The sequence below is a fragment of the Zootermopsis nevadensis genome, unplaced genomic scaffold (genome assembly GCF_977971745.1).
Source record: "Zootermopsis nevadensis isolate Lab colony 2312 unplaced genomic scaffold, Znev_1.0 Znev_ptg000030l, whole genome shotgun sequence".
Taxonomy (NCBI): Eukaryota; Metazoa; Arthropoda; class Insecta; order Blattodea; family Termopsidae; genus Zootermopsis; species Zootermopsis nevadensis.
In genome coordinates, this window is record NW_028259162.1 from 18,565,539 (window position 1) to 18,585,825 (window position 20,287).

Genomic DNA, 20,287 nt, shown 5'->3' on the forward strand with positions numbered 1-20,287 from the left:
GTATACTTAATAGCCAACACGTTTTATTTCGCCTCTAAATTGAACAGTAAATTAAACAAAAAAATGTTCTCCAACTGCCTGCAATGTTATTACAGACCCTTCATAAGTTTAGAACCACGACTTCGATACTTCAAAACACAAATTAATAAATACGCAGACTACACGACGCAACAACCCAGAAGACAAGACATCTTCGTACTCACCGCCGTGAAAACTTCAAATCCTACCAAGACGCATATAAGCTGTTCTCAGGGCTGTGAGCACCCTGACGCCGGAGGCGGTATGATCCTACGTAACGATGATATGTACCAACACGTCAATACGACGTTTCAACCCAGAAGAATACACGAACCGATGGATCTGTAATTTCTTCGACGACTCGCCAACATAAGGCCGTCAGTGACTATTCCAACACTTCAACCTTCAACTACACAATTGTTGAAAACTTCAATGTAACTCAGCCGAGAACAGCAAAACATTATGCTCTAACCCAGTGGTATTCAACCTTTTTTGTTCGCGTACCCCCAGATATAATTTCTCTTCAACTTTGTACCCCCAGATTTGTTGGTGTATAATTCAAGTTATACACAGTATATAATCTACATCTAAAATAAATTAAATAAATTACATTACTGATTATTCAGTGTTTATCATAAAATAATATTTTTTTTTTAAATTTCACGTACCCCCTAAGATGTCTTGGCGTACCCCCAGATATAATTTCTCTTCAACTTTGTACCCCCAAAGTTGTTGGTGTATAATTCAAGTTATACATAGTATATAATCTACATCTAAAATAAATTAAATAAATTACATTACTGATTATTCAGTGTTTATCATAAAATAATATTTTTTTTTTAAATTTCACGTACCCCCTAAGATGTCTTGGCGTACCCCCAGATATAATTTCTCTTCAACTTTGTACCCCCAAAGTTGTTGGTGTATAATTCAAGTTATACATAGTATATAATCAACATCTAAAATAAATTAAATAAATTACATTGCTGATTATTCAGTGTTTATCATAAAATAATATATTTTTTTTTAAATTTCACGTACCCCCTAAGATGTTGGTGTATAATTCAAGTTATACATAGTATACAATCTACATCTAAAATAAATTAAATAAATTACATTACTGATTATTCAGTGTTTATCATAAAATAATATTTTTTTTTAAATTTCACGTACCCCCTAAGATGTCTTGGCGTACCCCCAGATATAATTTCTCTTCAACTTTGTACCCCCAAAGTTGTTGGTGTATAATTCAAGTTATACATAGTATATAATCTACATCTAAAATAAATTAAATAAATTACATTACTGATTATTCAGTGTTTATCATAGAATAATATATATATATATATATATTTTTTTTAAATTTCACGTACCCCGTAAGATATCTTCGCGTACCCCCCGGGGGTACGTATACCCCAGGTTAAATACCACTGCTCTAACCAAGAAGTGTTAACACTTTAAGAGACTACCTGAAGCTGAAACCACTAATGACTGGGACGTTTTCTGGTTTAAGTGAAACCACCAAAACCTTAGTAGGGGGACAGATTCAGAAAAAAAAAACAACCAGGTATTCACAGAGAAGCAATAATTCTAAAGACAAATAAGTAACAGCATATCTATCATTCAGGAGATGCCACAATGGAAAGGTATACAGATATTTAGAGCGACCATTTCCATTATATTTGTTATATCTGGACAGAACAACAACAACAACAACGCGTTTTGACTATGGCTTGTTATTCTTTTATTTATATAATCCCGAACAAAAATGTAGCAAGTTTAATCCGTGTCCAAAGCGCTCGGCGTAAAAGAGAGAAAAAAAATAGTTGCTGAAAAATAGGTCCCGATTCAAATGCCATCCACTTAATCCCATCAGAATGGAGCCGACATATTATACGTAGCGCTCTACTGGGAAAATGATCATATTACACAAATGTGGTTTAGCTAGACGCCTGTATCAACCAAATTAACACAAGGCGCTACACGGATGTGTACATTATCTACCTACGCTCATTGATTTCAAGGGTGATTTAACGGTGACATAGTGAATGGACGGTAGGTTACAGCCACACGGTAACTGTTACTTCGCTGGTTATGTATCGATACTGTAATGGTTGTTTCGGAGGTAATGTGTCGATAGCGGGACAGTTGATTCATAAACTATACACTAACGGAAGATGGCTGTCTTCTGGGCTGTTTCGTCGTGTAGTCTGGTGGAAGTTTACCGACGTTTCAGAGGTGCTTGCTGCATCCAAATCCTATACGAGGTGCGATCGGAAAGTTTCAAGACTGCGCCTATAAAAACCCGTACACTTATCTCAGATATTAAATTCATCCATCACCCTCGAAGTAGTTCCCCTGGGAGTGAACACAACGATCCCAGCGCCGCTGCCAAGCCTGGAAGCATCCCTGGAAATCTTTCTTTGTCAGCCTGTCAAGCACCATCTGCGATTCTGCCTGAATCTCTTCTATCGTCTCAAATCTCCTTCCCTTTAGCTGAATTTTCATCTTTGGGAAGAGGAAGAAGTCACACGGAGCTAAATCCGGCGATCCGGCAAGATCTTTGAGCTCCTGACAAACGAGAAGTCGATTCTGCTTCTGGTCCTCAGACAGGAGCCTTGGCACAAACTTGGCTGCGATGCGTCGCATGTGGAGTTCTTCCTTTACAATCAGCTGACAGGTCCCATAGCCTATCCCAACAATGTCGCACAAGTCGTTGATGGTACGACGTCGATCTTCGTGAATGGCGTGCCGAATCTTCGTAACATTTTCGGGCGTTGTGCTCGAAGATGGTCGTCCAGAACGCTCGTCATCATCGACAGAGGTTCGGCCATTTTTAAAACGTGAATGCCACACAAAAGTTTGTGCACGACCCATTGCGGACTCCCCAAATGCTTGCTTTAGCATTTCATAGGTTTCCGTAGCCGTTTTGGCGAGTCTTTGGAAAGAGATTCAGGCAGAATCGCAGATGGTGCTTAACAGGCTGACAAAGAAAGATTTCCAGGGATGCTTCCAGGCTTGGCAGGGGCGCTGGGATCGTTGTGTTCACTCCCAGGGAAACTACTTCGAGGGTGATGGATGAATTTAATACCTGAGATAAGTGTACGGGTTTTTATACGCGCAGTCTTGAAAATCTCCGATCGCACCTCGTATGCACATCAAAGCTAATTATATCTAAATCGAAAGTTACACATCAACAACACTACAACAGTTCTTTCGTATGATATACATAAACACAGTAACGGGTAGGTTGTAATTTACCTATCGACACTAACAAGGCTGATTCGTAGTTTATGTATGGACAATGTTACGCTAATTGTAGGAGTATTTATCGATATTTTAAACGCGTTTGACGTGTCTGAAAGCACTTTGTACCTTTCGATTATAAGGACTGATGAAATACACGAAGAAATTAGTTTCGCATCCCATTTTCGTGAATAAGATTTATATTGGATAGGCTACCTCACCAATGCATGTCGCTACCACTACCGCTGAGGTAACCGCCTCTATGCATTGACCCCAAATTTATGTAGCGTTAAATTAATACGAAGTTATATGTCGATTTCGTAGAGGCAAAGTATGAAATACAGGAATTCTGTGGAATGCACAGGCATTTTATAAAATACCTAGAACTTTTAGGCAATGTATGAAACTAACAGCTTATTTTATACTTTGCCTGGGTATTCTACAGAATACCTAGGAATTTTATAAAATGCCTCAGATTCTTTACGCAAAGTATATAACAAAGAAGTTTCTATAATACGATTTATACAATTTATTTTATCTTTTACATTTGCAAAAAAAAAAAAAAAATTTAATTCTCGGAACTTTTGTTAGATTAGGTTAGAATATAAAACATTTTTTTTATAAATTCTCAAAACTTTTATTATGTTCAGATTCTATAGCTTGGTGTTTTCACGACCATCTTGCACAACCTCCATCTTGACAGCTTACCCAATCGACTTTGATTAATTTTAATTTACACAACCAAACAATATTAACGTTAGGAATTATTTCATACGTTACCTACTGACTTTAGGCATTCTATACATTGCTGAATTTCATAGTTTGCCGGTACATATACATTAAATTCTGCAATATCTGACAGTTAACAATACTCGTATCTCTGTAACTTCGTTACACGATCATAAGCTGTGTGCCGGCCACAGTGATCACGCGGAAGCTGGGACCGTGGGTTTGAATCCCAGTAAAGGCATGGCTTTTTGCCCGCATACTATCCTGTACAGACACAGGCCTTAATACGAGCTGATGATCACTCCACCCAGGAGTCCCACCAAATGTACTAAACAGATCAAAAAACCTACGATGTGTGAGGAGACCTAAGCCCTCCAAGCAATGCAGAGCCACTGAGAGATACGCAATTATCTAAAATAATAAGCTGAATGAGTGAAAGAAAGACATTCCTAAATTTTCTTTTTACTCCTATCTGTATAACCTATATTAAAACTAATTTTATATTAATTTATTCGGTTGATAATTAGTTTTGTTATCCAATATATTCATGTAGTCACCTTATTCAAACGTCCGAACGTTAATTCAAATTCAGTACTTTATAAATTATACATACCTACAACATTTATTAAATATTAATAATTCCACTGACGACGACGATGATATCCCCCGACACAAATCGACAAATTACATAACAATTCTCGTTTCTGTTACTTCACGTCACCTACAAGGAAATGAGTTTCAACTTGGACACTGCCGTTGTACAAAACATAGATTTATTCAGATATATAGCCCAAAATTGAAAATAAATAAATCCGTCACGCCCAAGTGATGAGATAAAAGTATGTCACACAAGTATTTACTTATTCGTGTTTTTTCCGTCTAATCACAATTTTATATAAATAAAATTATAAATAAGATATTAAAATATCATTTACATATTTAGTACAAGTTTTTACCACATGTTTCGGTTACATTGAACCATCTTCAGGTGCAAAGTTAAAAGTTAAAAATTATAATCTTATAAACTAAAACTTAATTACTGTTGTTGTGTAACTTTTGATGATGTTTACTTCCAAATTCATTGGAGTGAGGGTATATTTTGAAGTGATAGTGGTTTAACATTGGCCAAGGAAGAGCGTAGATATGTCTTGAAGGTATTCAGAAGTGCTAACGTATCCGAGGAGAACTGGATCAATGTAACCGAAACATGTAGTAAAATGTTGTACCAAATATGTAAATGATATTTTTATATCTTATGTATAAATTTTATTTATATACAATTGTGATTAAACGGAAAAAAACACGAATAATTAAATTTTAATTCACAATATGACGCAATTATATCAACTTACAAGTATTTACGTTTTATATAAACATAAATATTTTCGAGTCTGTAACTCGAGAGCGCCTGGACATGCCTCTACCAAACGTGTTCCAGGTCTCTTTACTGCAACGTCAAATTCTCCTGGATTCGAGTCTCGATGCGACTCCTACGGTAATGCAGGCCTAAGCTTGCATTTATAAGCTTCGTCTACGACGCGATGTTAGGGAGAAACAGGGGTGGACAATAGAAACAAATACTTGGTACTCATCAATACAGATCAACGTAAATTTACTGTTGGGAAAATAAACTAGGAAATCTCAAATTTTCTACATTCTATTTCCAATAACATCCATAGGCCTACACGTAACACTTGATGCTTCAAAGCCTTCTGTCAGGAATTTAGGATTGTAGCAAGACAAATAACGTTACGGTGCGTATTAATTGTTAGTGTCCTCCCGCTGTTTTTATTAAATTTTGTCTACAAAGTGTGTTCCATGGAAATCACAACCCAGACGACAAAAATATTTAAAAGCCCTGGTATCATAAATCAAATTAATCGAGAAGTTTTGAAGTTCATGCAAAGACAAACTCACAGAATAGAACATAAAACATGCATGAAAACAAAACTGTTTACACTTTGAAGGACACTATGCCAAAGCCGTTTCGACCTCAAGAGGTCCATCATCAGTGGCAAAACAACAAGTTAATTCATAAGATATTGTAGGTGCGTCATATTGTGATTTATTTAAATAGTATTAAAAATATATTAAAATTGGCCGTCAATCACAATATAAGATAATTAAAAGATTAAAATATCATTTTTCGTTCCGTATCGAGTACTCGATTTACATATGGAACATTTACGACATGTTTCGGCTATCATAGAGCCTGATGACGGCACTATGATAGCCGAAACATGTCGTAAATGTTCCATATGTAAATCGAGTACTCGATACGGAACGAAAAATGATATTTTAATCTTTTAATTATCTTATATTGTGATTGACGGCCAATTTTAATATATTTTTTAATACTATTTAAGTTAATTCATATAATAAAAATCAAAAAGATTATGGTTTTAACAGATCATAAATGGTATGTACTTTACAAAACCATAATCTTGATTTGTATTATATGAATTAACTTGGTTTTTTTTACCACTGATGACCTCTTGAGGTCGAAAAACGTTTGGCATTAGTGTCCTTCAAAGTGTAAACAGTTTTGTTTTCACGCATGTTTTATATTTCAATACACTAAACGGTATGCAAGGTTTTTAAGATCACAGAAAAGACTTACAGCAGATACTAAAAACGTCAATCATCTTCTGCAACACAACATCCACCCCGAAAGTTTGTTACCAATCGGTGTATTGTAATCGTCTTCCGTGCCATGGTGGCATGATACGTACTGCCAAGTGCTTTATTAACAATGACAAACGATTTGGACGAGAACACACGTGAATACTTCATTCTCACATCTGCAGTTTTGAAGGGGCCTAGAAACCACGAAAACCTTGCCTCAAATGGCAAGGGGAAGGATTGACCTGCTTCTGATTTCAGTTTTGTACCGAAAAACGTTGGGTTGCGTTTTAAATGGTACATCCTATACTATGGTACACCACTCCCTTCCATTCTGAAACCTGCACAGATATCTCTACCCTTCCATGGCACCATCTCTTTGGTCTGTCTTCCTTTTCCTTAGGTACCCAAGCCATCATGATTTTTGGTAGCCAAATCTGCAATTCGTCACAAGCGACCACACCAAAATAACAGTTCCCTTTCCCTAACATCTATAATATCTGACTAATCATCAACTTTCATAAGTTCTGTTATCTTTTTCCCTAGGTTTGTCCATTCTAGAAACACGTCGATTTCCTCATAAAAACTATTCCAGTACCCAAGAGTTTATTCACCTCAAAATTAAAACTTTCCATAAAATAATTAAATAATTTCTCCATTAATGGGGAAATAATCCAGAAAATATGGACATAAAACGGGCAACAAATTATGTATAAAACGTATTTTGAATTTCTGTTGAATTCAAATAAGCTGCTGGTATACCGTTAATAACAAATGCCGCTTGTAATTTGAGCAATTGATTTTTGTGGTTGGAATCCACACTCGACTAAAATCGGAACTATACAACTCTCCATAAATGTTAAACCTACCGCTGGGCCATCGTAATTCATTAACTCGCCAGTGCCTACGGCTACGGCAAAATTGGTATAATGAATCAACAAATGTCACAGAGCTCCACAGGATCCCTTTCTCTAGTCATAACACCGAACACTTCATGCAATATATTCCTCCGCTGATTCAACTTTCGTTTAAAACTACTTTTATCTGGAAAGAATATTCCAGTGAACTTAGTTTCCTTAATCTTGTCAGTAATTTCTATCGGCCATTGTTTTCTATCTGTTATCTGTCCACTTGTTTGTTTATTCACCCACACGAGCACCAAAAATTTCCACAACACACTCGCCGAGTCGTCGAGGCTTGCACCAATCAAAGTTTATGACCAGACCTGGATAAAAAAGCACTTTTAATTACATTAAAACCAATTACCACGTGGGCAGTGGCACTAATGTGTACCCTAGTGGAAGAATTCGGAACACACGTGTTTTAATCAATGGCTGGCCACAAACAAGCACTCAGTATTAGCCATAAGAATAAAATTCAAGTTACTAAAGTTGAATTCATAGTCATTTCAGACCGCACAGTGAACCTTACTGGAGCTAGAACAGTCCCCAATTAATAGCATCCAGTTACTCCCTACCCTGTCTGTCTGAGATATTGTGTACATTTATTCTGGCGTCATAGTGCCGCTTTCAACCTTCTACGATAGACATGGAAAGATTTATATAGCTCACTAAGAAAAATAATCACTGCTGCCAACATCACGACAGTCTCTCTGCGACACGAGACTATGCGATTTGAACAACGTTTACATACAATGAGAAATTTTGGTAGCGTTTCACAAAGCAGGGATAAACAAAATCACACTATATTTTCGTATATAGACCAGAGTTATTTATTTATTTATTTGCCCAAAACAACGATAATACAAATGGCCTAAGGGTTCATAACTATATCCAGTGAGAATTAAATACGTGAACATTTACTTCAAATAATAAAAAACACAGTACAATTAATAGAGTACATGGCAGTTTTGTTGATACATTTCGGTGGCGAAATTTTAAAGAGACTTTGTAGGTTACATACAAAATGTTAAACACATACAAAAGGAAATTAAGGTATAAGAAAGGATTACAAAAACGAAAGAAGATGTAATCTATCATGAATGTCGATTAACAAATATGCAGAGTAGGCATTGGCCGATACGGAGAGAGATTGTAAAACAGACACGAGCAGAACGGAGAGACATAAAAGAGACAGGAACAGAATGGAGAGATATAAGACATAAACATTACGGAGAGACATAAAACAGACACAAGCAGAATGGAGAGACATAAAAGAGACAGGAACAGAATGGAGAAATATAAGACATAAACATTACGGAGAGACATAAAACAGACACAAGCAGAATGGAGAGACATAAAACAGACACGAGCTGAATGGAGAGACATAAAAGAGACAGGAACAGAATGGAGAGATATAAGACATAAACATTACGGAGAGACATAAAACAGACACAAGCAGAATGGAGAGACATAAAACAGACACGAGCTGAATGGAGAGACATAAAAGAGACAGGAACAGAATGGAGAGATATAAGACATAAACATTACGGAGAGACATAAAACAGACACGAGCTGAATGGAGAGACATAAAACAGACAGGAACAGAATGGAGAGATATAAGACATAAACATTACGGAGAGACATAAAACAGACACAAGCAGAATGGAGAGACATAAAACAGACACGAGCTGAATGGAGAGACATAAAAGAGACAGGAACAGAATGGAGAGACATAAAAGAGATGCGATCAGAACGGAGAGAGATATAAGACACGAACATTTAGGAGTGACTTTAAACAAACAAGCTCTGAAACTGGAACTATGCCAGTAGATAATCAGCAAGGTTGTTCAGTATGCACACTTAAAGTAATTGAACCTGAAACAATTTCCATTTGAACAATAAAAAAATTGAACACAATAAACAGGAAATCTCGAAATTTTCATTGTCACATATGTGACTTCAATATAAACCCCACTAGTGATTCTACATATATCAAAACTATAACCAATCTCATTCCAAACACTGGACAACATTTATATACCAACTGATTCACAAACACACCTCCAACGCGAATTTTGAACTTACCGAGATTCGGATGTACTGGGAGGCGGGTACAACCTATACCCCCACCCCCACTCTAAAATGTAACAGAATTACATCCGAAGACCTAACGGGCTAACACAATTGGTCGGGCGGCCTGAACACCTGCCACTCTGTGCAAGCTGCCTGTGTCAAGCAGAGACGAACATTCTAGTGGATATGTTCAGCACCAAACTCTTCGAAATAGCCTCTGCACTGGCGTTACTGATTTTGTTTCGTGACACAACACCCTGCACTTGCGGCGCCATTTTGGTATTTACTGAAATTGCAGTCCACCTAGTAGCAAGTAATGAAGCTTAAGTTTAAAATGTTACCTAATGAATACAGGCTTCATTACTGTGCAACAAGCAAGATGGTTGCGTTCATTCAATGTGAATCCAGCTGACTTGGGTGAGTCGATAGTGACCGAGTAAGGTTAACCCCAGAAAGCGTAGAAGCACTTTGGGTGCGTACCCGACCTCAAAGAACAATTAATACAAGTGTGGAGACTGGGCAGAAGACTGAACGAGCAATATTTCTAATTGACAAATGTAAAAACTGCCGTCAACCGGAAAATTATTTCTGGTTGTCGTGGAAGTAAATAAATCCGTTTTTCAGACAAAGAAAACAAAAAATTAAACAGTGATTATTAAAATATTATTGAAAAAAAGCCAATTACGAAAACTGCTGATAAATTTGTGACTCAGTCCTATAAAAACATGCGTACTTCTTTCAACTAGCTGCCATCTTGCCCTGAAACGTCGGCGAACTTCAACCAGATTACACGGCGTAAAAACCCGGAGGACATTCATCTTCATACTCGCCACCGCGATAACCTGAAATATCATCCACCATAAACCCAGATATCTACCACATGCGATGTAATTTGTAAAGGAACCAGTCTGAAAAATAACTTCAGTTCACAATGGCTCAAGATGGCTGTCTTCTGGGTCGTTGCGCCGTGTAGTCTGGTAGAAGTTTACACTCAACATACACACAGGTACCGTACGCGTATATCTGTCAGAAGGCCAGTCTTTTACAAAATGGACTGCAGAGTCAGAGAAGATGAAAACCACTGCCGCAGATGACAAAAACTAACGTTGTTACACCCACAAAAGAACAGAGCGCGTGTTCACGAAGCCAGTGTAAAATAATATAATGGGACGAGTACGTGTGTATGCATGAATGTAATCCCATCACTTAGAACCGACATGATGAGTAGGAATTAACGTGGTTACTGCATCAGAACTACGCAACTAATTTGGGTAGAAGCAGATTTCAACTCCCAAACGCGGGACTTACTTTCCTGCTATAAATATGGGCTCAGTTCCTATGGTCTTAGCCAAGTACCCTGGGAAAACCGCTACTTGAAAACAAAACTGGATCATGTAATCATATCAGTATCATAAAAACATGAATCTGCAAGGCCTTTCTGTTGTTATGTCGTAAGTCTAATCTTTATAACACCAATAATGTTTCCACACATCGCTATTTAACTGTCTTGACCACTTGGATATTGGAATGGTGGGTTTGAAACCCAGTCGCATGTGTGTCCGTGTATTTCTGCTGTGCTGTACTATGAAGGTACAGTCGACTTTTCGCCCAAGGAGTCGTAGTAGATGCAAAAAAAAAATTTTATAAAGGTACAATTTGGCTGCACGCGACAGAGACAAGCGACCGAGGCAGGCGACAGAGACGGGAGACGGACACATTGCAGCTTGTCGCCACACACTTCTGAGGTGATGACCCGAGATATTAAAAATACAATAAATCTAGAAGAAAACATCATTTGAAATCTGATAAACATCTGACTAAAAGTTGCATTTAAGAAATTATATTTAAGTTTATATAATTTTATACACCTGAAGATGGTTCTTTTAGAACTGAAACATGTCGTGTAAAAATTGATGATCTAATGTAAATCGAACATTTCGATAGAGAACATCATATAATATATTTTAAATATATAAATGTTAATTATGGTAATATTTTAATATTTTAATATTTAATAGGAATTTTATTGTGATTAGACTGATAAGATTTAAACAAATAAACAAATTAAACAAAGATAACTGAATTGAACATCTGAAATGGAGTTCTTTAGACAAATCGAAGACGTAAAATAATTTGAAGAAAACGGAATGCCAAACCTCACTGTGCTGCAGATGGAATTTGTACACATTTATGTGGTCCCAAGTTCGAACCAGGTTTCCAATACATAAAATACAGCAAATCTTTGAGGGCACGTTGCACAAGCAGAGACCAACACATGACATCACCAGCCTTTATTTAACTCTCTACATGTAAATTCAATTATTGACGCTGAAACGCACAGTGGTTACTTGTTGTATCACCTAATTTAACATTCAGTAATCCTGCATTTTGACCGCAGAATGCATTAGTCTGATACGCCAGAGAGGCTCCGAGCCCACGCGGACTCCATCCAGTGGCATGGAAGTGGAGCTAACCGCTTACCTCGTGTAGAACCGAGGACTGGAATGATTGTGCTTAACTGTACAATACCATGCAGCGACTCTTGGCCAGAAATTTAACATTACTTGTACCATCCTATAGACAGACTACGATAAAACAGGAATATCTCAAGAGCAATGCAAAACATTCTAATTCGATTACCGCATAAGTCGATTCCAAAGGCGTTGCCAAAGAGTCCATCCACAGGCTGTGTTAATGTGACGTCGCTTACGGCTGGAAATTCGCGCTCCTATTAACGTATCCTCCGTTGGTCCAGTTTAAACTTACCTGAAACATAAAAAAGAAGAAATTTGATCACAATCGGAAAAACTTACATAGCGTCCTCAACAGACAGACAATGCTTTCGATAAATTATTCAAAAATTCGATTCCAATTTGGTTTTCACCCCTCGCAAAAAAGTGTTTTAAGAGAAAGCGAATTATGTTACTAATTTTTTAGTGATGTGTGTCTGCCAGCTTTGCCATCTGGCATGCCTGCGTTGAACCATGAGTGTAGGTGTACTACCCGGTGACTATGACAGGGAAACCATTTCCAGGTATCCAAACAAAACACTGTCAGGGACAGCTAAACCAACTAACTATCCATGTACATCTGCTAACACAGCGCTATCTCTGATCCACAACCTGGCTTCCAAAGACCATTCACTCTTAACATGAACCATGTATTACAATAATAATCATGAACAACTACACATATACAAGCAGTCGCTATTCAGATGTTCAGCTGTCAGTTTACTCTCGGCTACGCTCTCGATACGCGGGCAATGTTTTTAGATCAGGGCCTCACTGCTCCGAAACAGAACACAAACATTCAGATTATCAGACATTTTCATTTGTCTCTCAAGTGTAAACCGCAACACTGCAATTTGGGGGAAACAAATTAATCACGAAAATATGCAAAGCTCTGTTTTTGTTGACGGGGTACAAATTCTATCTGTGCTGAAAGACCAGCTGTGACCTTCCACCATTCTTAAAAGATCAGCAGAAACGTGAAGCTGAAAACTTAAACGGCCTGACATCAGTACGTTCTTCTATGTCAATTTTCTTGTCAACATTTGGCGTTAATATCGCCCGCAGAGGAAGATAAAACTTAAAAATCGCTTCTGTTTTTAACTCCTTCATATTTTTCTAAGTTGAAACTCATCACCTTTTTACTACCTCGTTTCCTCTCCACGTGCTTTCTTAGCGTTTTTTATTCTTGTAAGATTTGAGGTTTTCACAGCAGTGAGTATGAAGATTTCTGTTTTCAGGGTTGTTGCGTCCTGATCATCGCCCTGATGACGGAAGCAGTATGACCCCCGAAACGTTGGTAAACATCGACCAGACTACACAGCGCAACAACCCAGAAGACAGAAATCTTCATACTCTGATGACGGAGGCAGTATGACCTCTGAAACGTTGGTTAACATCTACCAGACTACACAGCGCAACAACCCAGAAGACAGAAATCTTCATACTCATCGCCCTGATGACGGAGGCAGTATGACCTCTGAAACGTTGGTAAACATCGACCAGACTACACAGCGCAACAACCCAGAAGACGGAAATCTTCATACTCTGATGACGGAGGCAGTATGACCTCTGAAACGTTGCTAAACATCGACCAGACTACACAGCGCAACAACCCAGAAGACAGAAATCTTCATACTCTGATGACGGAGGCAGTATGACCTCTGAAACGTTGCTAAACATCGACCAGACTACACAGAGCAACAACCCAGAAGACGGAAATCTTCATACTCTGATGACGGAGGCAGTATAACCTCTGAAACGTTAGTAAACATCTACCAGACTACACAGCGCAACAACCCAGAAGACAGAAATCTTCATACTCATCGCCCTGATGACGGAGGCAGTATGACCTCTGAAACGTTGATAAACATCGACCAGACTACACAGCGCAACAACCCAGAAGACGGAAATCTTCATACTCTGATGACGGAGGCAGTATAACCTCTGAAACGTTAGTAAACATCTACCAGACTACACAGCGCAACAACCCAGAAGACAGAAATCTTCATACTCATCGCCCTGATGACGGAGGCAGTATGACCTCTGAAACGTTGCTAAACATCGACCAGACTACACAGCGCAACAACCCAGAAGACGGAAATCTTCATACTCTGATGACGGAGGCAGTATAACCTCTGAAACGTTAGTAAACATCTACCAGACTACACAGCGCAACAACCCAGAAGACAGAAATCTTCATACTCATCGCCCTGATGACGGAGGCAGTATGACCTCTGAAACGTTGGTAAACATCGACCAGACTACACAGCGCAACAACCCAGAAGACGGAAATCTTCATACTCTGATGACGGAGGCAGTATGACCTCTGAAACGTTGCTAAACATCGACCAGACTACACAGCGCAACAACCCAGAAGACGGAAATCTTCATACTCTGATGACGGAGGCAGTATGACCTCTGAAACGTTGGTAAACATCGACCAGATTACACAGCGCATCAACCCAGAAGAGAGAAATCTTCATACACATCGCTCTGATGACGGAGGCAGTATGACCTCTGAAACGTCGGTTAACATCGACCAGACTACACAGCGCAACAACCCAGAAGACAGAAATCTTCATACTCATCGCCCTGATGACGGAGGCAGTATGACCTCTAAAACGTTGGTAAACATCGACCAGACTACACAGCGCAACAACCCAGAAGACAGAAATCTTCATACTCATCGCCCTGATGACGGAGGCAGTATGGCCTCTGAAACGTTGGTAAACATCGACCAGACTACACAGCGCAACAACCCAGAAGACAGAAATCTTCATACTCATCGCCCTGATGACGGAGGCAGTATGGCCTCTGAAACGTTGGTAAACATCGACCAGACTACACAGCGCAACAACCCAGAAGACAGAAATCTTCATACTCATCGCCCTGATGACGGAGGCAGTATGGCCTCTGAAACGTTGGTAAACATCGACCAGACTACACAGCGCAACAACCCAGAAGACAGAAATCTTCATACTCATCGCCCTGATGACGAAGGCAGTATGACCTCTGAAACGTTGGTTAACATCGACCAGACTACACAGCGCAACAACCCAGAAGACAGAAATCTTCATACTCATCGCCCTGATGACGGAGGCAGTATGACCTCTGAAACGTTGGTTGACATCGACCAGACTACACAGCGCAACAACCCAGAAGACAGAAATCTTCATACTCATCGCCTTGATGACGGAGGCAGTATGACCTCTGAAACGCTGGTAAACATCGACCAGACTACACAGCGCAACAACCCAGAAGACAGAAATCTTCATACTCATCGCCCTGATGACGGAGGCAGTATGACCTCTGAAACGTTGGTTAACATCGACCAGACTACACGGCGCAACAACCCAGAAGACAGAAATCTTCATACTCTGATGACGGAGGCAGTATGACCTCTGAAACGTTGGTAAACATCTACCAGACTACACAGCGCAACAACCCAGAAGACAGAAATCTTCATACTCATCGCCCTGATGACGGAAGCAGTATGACCTCTGGAACGTTGGTTAACATTAACCAGACTACACAGCGCAACAACCCAGAAGACAGAAATCTTCATACTCATCGCCCTGATGACGGAAGCAGTATGACCTCTGAAACGTTGGTAAACATCTACCAGACTACACAGCGCAACAACCCAGAAGACAGAAATCTTCATACTCATCGCCCTGATGACGGAAGCAGTATGACCTCTGGAACGTTGGTTAACATTAACCAGACTACACAGCGCAACAACCCAGAAGACGGAAATCTTCATACTCATCGCCCTGATGACGGAGGCAGTATGACCTCTGAAACGTTGGTTAACATCGACCAGACTACACAGCGCAACAACCCAGAAGACAGAAATATTCGTTCTTCGTTCTCATTAATCTTTCCCACGTTCGATATTAATTTATCGAATTCGTCCATATTTTGTTATTTTTTCCCGTTTCTTCTCTGCAATCCCCTCTTCCTTACTTTCGTCTCTCTACGACTTCCATGAATCCTTAACATTCCTCCCTCAATACTTCTTGAAATTCTTTCTTCTTGTTGCTGCATTTACTTTGACACAATCAAACATGGAGAATGCAACGCCTACATACACCCAACGCTCTCTTTGGTGACCATCGACTTCGTGTTCTGCATCATCCTACCACAAGGGGCAGAGTGGAAATCGAAGTGTTCCTTTGCCAGACGGGCCTCAGGTCATATCCTGAGCTTTAAGTAACAACACATGGGCTTCAGCAGTTCCTTTTACAGAAAACCGTGGCCCTGAACAAATATTCCTTAAGCGAAAGTGATAAATGACTCGCCTTCCTCTCAAGTGTAAAATAGTAATAATAATAATAATAATTTTATGTTAACAGTGTTAAAATCTTGAAAGCCATTTATCTGAACGCAGCACAAGGCATTATAAACAGCGTGCAGAGAGGAAACAAATGCAAGTCAATTTATTTCCGCTGCTTGATTTGCGGCTTCTCCGCCAGAGGGATATGTGTCATTGTCAGCCACAAAGAATGGAACAGCGAGCTGATGTAAAAAACTAAAAAAATATATAAGAAAATCTTATCAGGAGCCTCGACTTTCCTTGCTGTTAAAAGGCTGGATGCAAAGCTCAGTCGGTAGTTATTTCTCCATTTTCGCATAAGACGCTATCTTAAAAAAAACACTGCGTAAATTAACAGTTAATTTTCCACAAGAGGGTTAACTTACACGCCGTAAACAATTACACACATAACTCATGCAAAATGTGTATATAGGTACAATATTTTTATTTTCCGTCTATACACAAACTTAAAATAATGTTGTTTAAAATTATCTAAAATTACAACATTCTCAGTAGACACTGCATCATGTTATATTTTTTGTATTCGACGACATGTTTCAATGTGTATTACATCATCATCAGGTCTATCAATTTTAATATATTTTAAAAACTGTAGTACATTTTACGTTGCGTTTATTGATTATTTTAATTTGTTTAATTTTAAGCTTTTTCTCTTCCTTTTGGTTTGGAGGTTGTACTTGGATGTTTTATATCTGTAAAATTAATTTTTCAAGTCGTGATTTTGGATATTGACATAGGAAATATAATAATTTAAAAAGTTAACACGTAATACAACGTAATAAAATGTAAATGAATCAGAATAAAATGTATTAAAAGGTAGTAAAACATACCGGGTTGTAATTGATGTGTTGTGTGTAATGACGCAATTAAGATATAAATTAAGATATAAAGTGTATATAGGTGTCTAGTGTCATGTAAACATTTTAGAGAACACTGTCTCCATATAAGTCACGCTCTCGGCTACTACCAACCGCAGAATCGCTTAAATTACAGCAAAAATTATGTAAATGAAAAGGCATTACGTATGCTACAATCACTATTCTGGGTTATTAAGTATGTTTCAAATAAAATGGCTGACGAATTCAATGGTATTGCAAAGATAATAGCTGCAATGCACGGTCTAAAACGTAAACTCCTAATCATCGACATCCGTCATGAGACTGAACACAAAACCAGAGTTTCACAACCGGTGTGACGCGAACTTTTATATGAAAATTTAATATTCTCACGTTACATTTAAAAAAAGGCTGTATGTTGATATTTCGTTATTAGAACTCACAATACACCCAGATGTTCGTAATCCACAGTTTTATTCAAAATGTGTTGCTTTCATGTGCCTGCATACTTACAAGGCAAGGATTTATATGTAGACTAATACTCATGACGATGGTAGGTTTGTGATGAAAAATTTTGTGGTGTGCTTTCGTGAAAACGTAAAGAAAGCTGTCTCGCTACACGCCATGAAGGCGCTTGGAGGGAAATGCGTATAGCTCCTACTCATTCCTAACCTCGGCACTAGAAGGGGGTGAGTGCTTGGGATCACGCCTCGGGAAAGGGCCCAGGTACCCACGCGTACCTTCATGAATCATAGTCAAATTAGGAAGCGTAGAATTTGAGAGGTGAAACTGAAGGTTTCTCTCTTCTGGGTTGATGCGCTGTGTAGTCTGGTAGATTTCCACCAACGTTTCAGAGGTCATACTGCCTCCATCATCAGGGCGATGAGTATGAAGATTTCTCTCTTCTGGGTTGATGCGCTGTGTAGTCTGGTAGATTTCCACCAACGTTTCAGAGGTCATACTGCCTCCATCATCAGGGCGATGAGTATGAAGATTTCTGTCTTCTGGGTTGTTGCGCTGTGTAGTCTGGTCAATGTTTACCAACGTTTCAGAGGTCATACTGCCTCCGTCATCAGGGCGATGAGTATGAAGATTTCTCTCTTCTGGGTTGTTGCGCTGTGTAGTATGGTAGATGTTTACCGACGTTTCAGAGGTCATACTGCCTCCGTCATCAGGGCGATGAGTATGAAGATTTCTGTCTTCTGGGTTGTTGCACTGTGTAGTCTGGTCGATGTTTACCAACGTTTCAGAGGTCATACTGCCTCCGTCATCAGGGTGATCGCAATCATCAAATTAGGGAGGGCCGCGGAAAAATGTTGTGTAACACTAGACAGTGACAAACAATAACAAAATTTCAAGTGAAAGTAAAGAGCACGTTTTTTAACATACATTTACTCATGTCTCAGTATTTTTAACTGAATAGTGTAATACACGCAAACACGTTTCAAACTACCGAAACTTGACTAGTGGATTTAGGAACATGAGCGGCACGTCATCCCTCGAAGCATCTGACCCTTATTCACTTATTAAAAACCTGAACGTGCAACACCGCTAATAGAACAGCCCACCAGCGATCGGACCTTCTCCCGAGGCAGTTCAGTTCAGTTAAGTTCAGTCCACAAAGACGTAAGCCTATTATCTTCATTCTCTGTCTGTTCCCTTATGAATGATGAATGTTAGACAATATTTTATACATGATTTCAAGCTCTCAGGGCGGTTCAATGCTGATGCCGACCCCTTCTTGAGATAAGGTACCATGTAAAGGTGGTTACACTGCAGACGTTATCCTTACAACCTTCATCTTCAAGGCGAAGTGACTACAGAATGTTTGCCGATAATTACACAACCTGAGCGTTGATAGTAAGAATCTCGGTTAACACGGGCATTATAGGCCACATGTACATTGCTGTTACCGCATGCAGATATCGGCAAGAACAAATATTTACGCATGAGGAACTGATCAGCCCTAACACTCCACAATCATTCCTGTGCTGCAGAGCACGCTTGGGTATAACGACGTGCCGTGTTCTCACCTGGGAAGTGTCACTCACTTGTGAATTGTGGGTTATTTGTTAAGCAGGAGGAGTCTGTCAATATGCAAAAAGAATAACGCTGAAAATGCTTACTTCTTGGTTATTTGAAAGAAATCTGATTTTACTGATACCGCCCTGATGACGGAGGCAGTATGACCTCTGAAACGTTGGTAAACATCTACCAGACTACACAGCGCAACAACCCAAAAGACAGAAATCTTCATACTATCACCCTGATAACGGAGGCAGTATGACCTCTGAAACGTTGGTTAACATCTACCAGACTACACAGCGCAACAACCCAAAAGACAGAAATCTTCATACTATCACCCTGATAAAGGAGGCAGTATGACCTCTGAAACGTTGGTTAACATCTACCAGACTACACAGCGCAACAACCCAGAAGACAGAAATCTTCATACTCATCGCCCTGATGACGGAGGCAGTATGACCTCTGAAACGTTGGTAAACATCGACCTGACAACACAGCGCAACAACCCAGAAGACAGAAATCTTCATACTCATCGCCCTGATGACGGAGGCAGTATGACCTCTGAAACGTTGGTTAACATCGACCAGACTACACAGCGCAACAACCCAAAAGACAGAAATCTTCATACTATCACCCTGATAACGGAGGCAGTATGACCTCTGAAACGTTGGTTAACATCGACCAGACTACACAGCGCAACAACCCAGAAGACAGAAATCTTCATACTCATCGCCCTGATGACGGAGGCAGTATGACCTCTGAAACGTTGGTAAACATCGACCTGACAACACAGCGCAACAACCCAGAAGACAGAAATCTTCATACTATCACCCTGATAACGAAGGCAGTATGACCTCTGAAACGTTGGTTAACATCGACCAGACTACACAGCGCTACAACCCAGAAGACAGAAATCTTCATACTCATCGCCCTGATGATGGAGGCAGTATGACCTCTGAAACGTTGGTAAACATCTACCAGTCTACAAAG

The 20,287-nt window shown here is 39.3% G+C and overlaps 1 long non-coding RNA gene across 1 annotated transcript in view; it reads right to left on the reverse strand.

Moving 5' to 3' along the window:
- Positions 1–11,694: 11,694 nt before the first annotated feature.
- The window catches only part of LOC147872206 (uncharacterized), a 481,048-nt gene continuing 472,455 nt past the window's right edge, over positions 11,695–20,287 (reverse strand). Inside the window, exon 2 of the long non-coding RNA XR_015537770.1 lies at positions 11,695–12,356. This is a non-coding gene — a long non-coding RNA (uncharacterized LOC147872206). The remainder of the gene's footprint in view (positions 12,357–20,287) is intronic.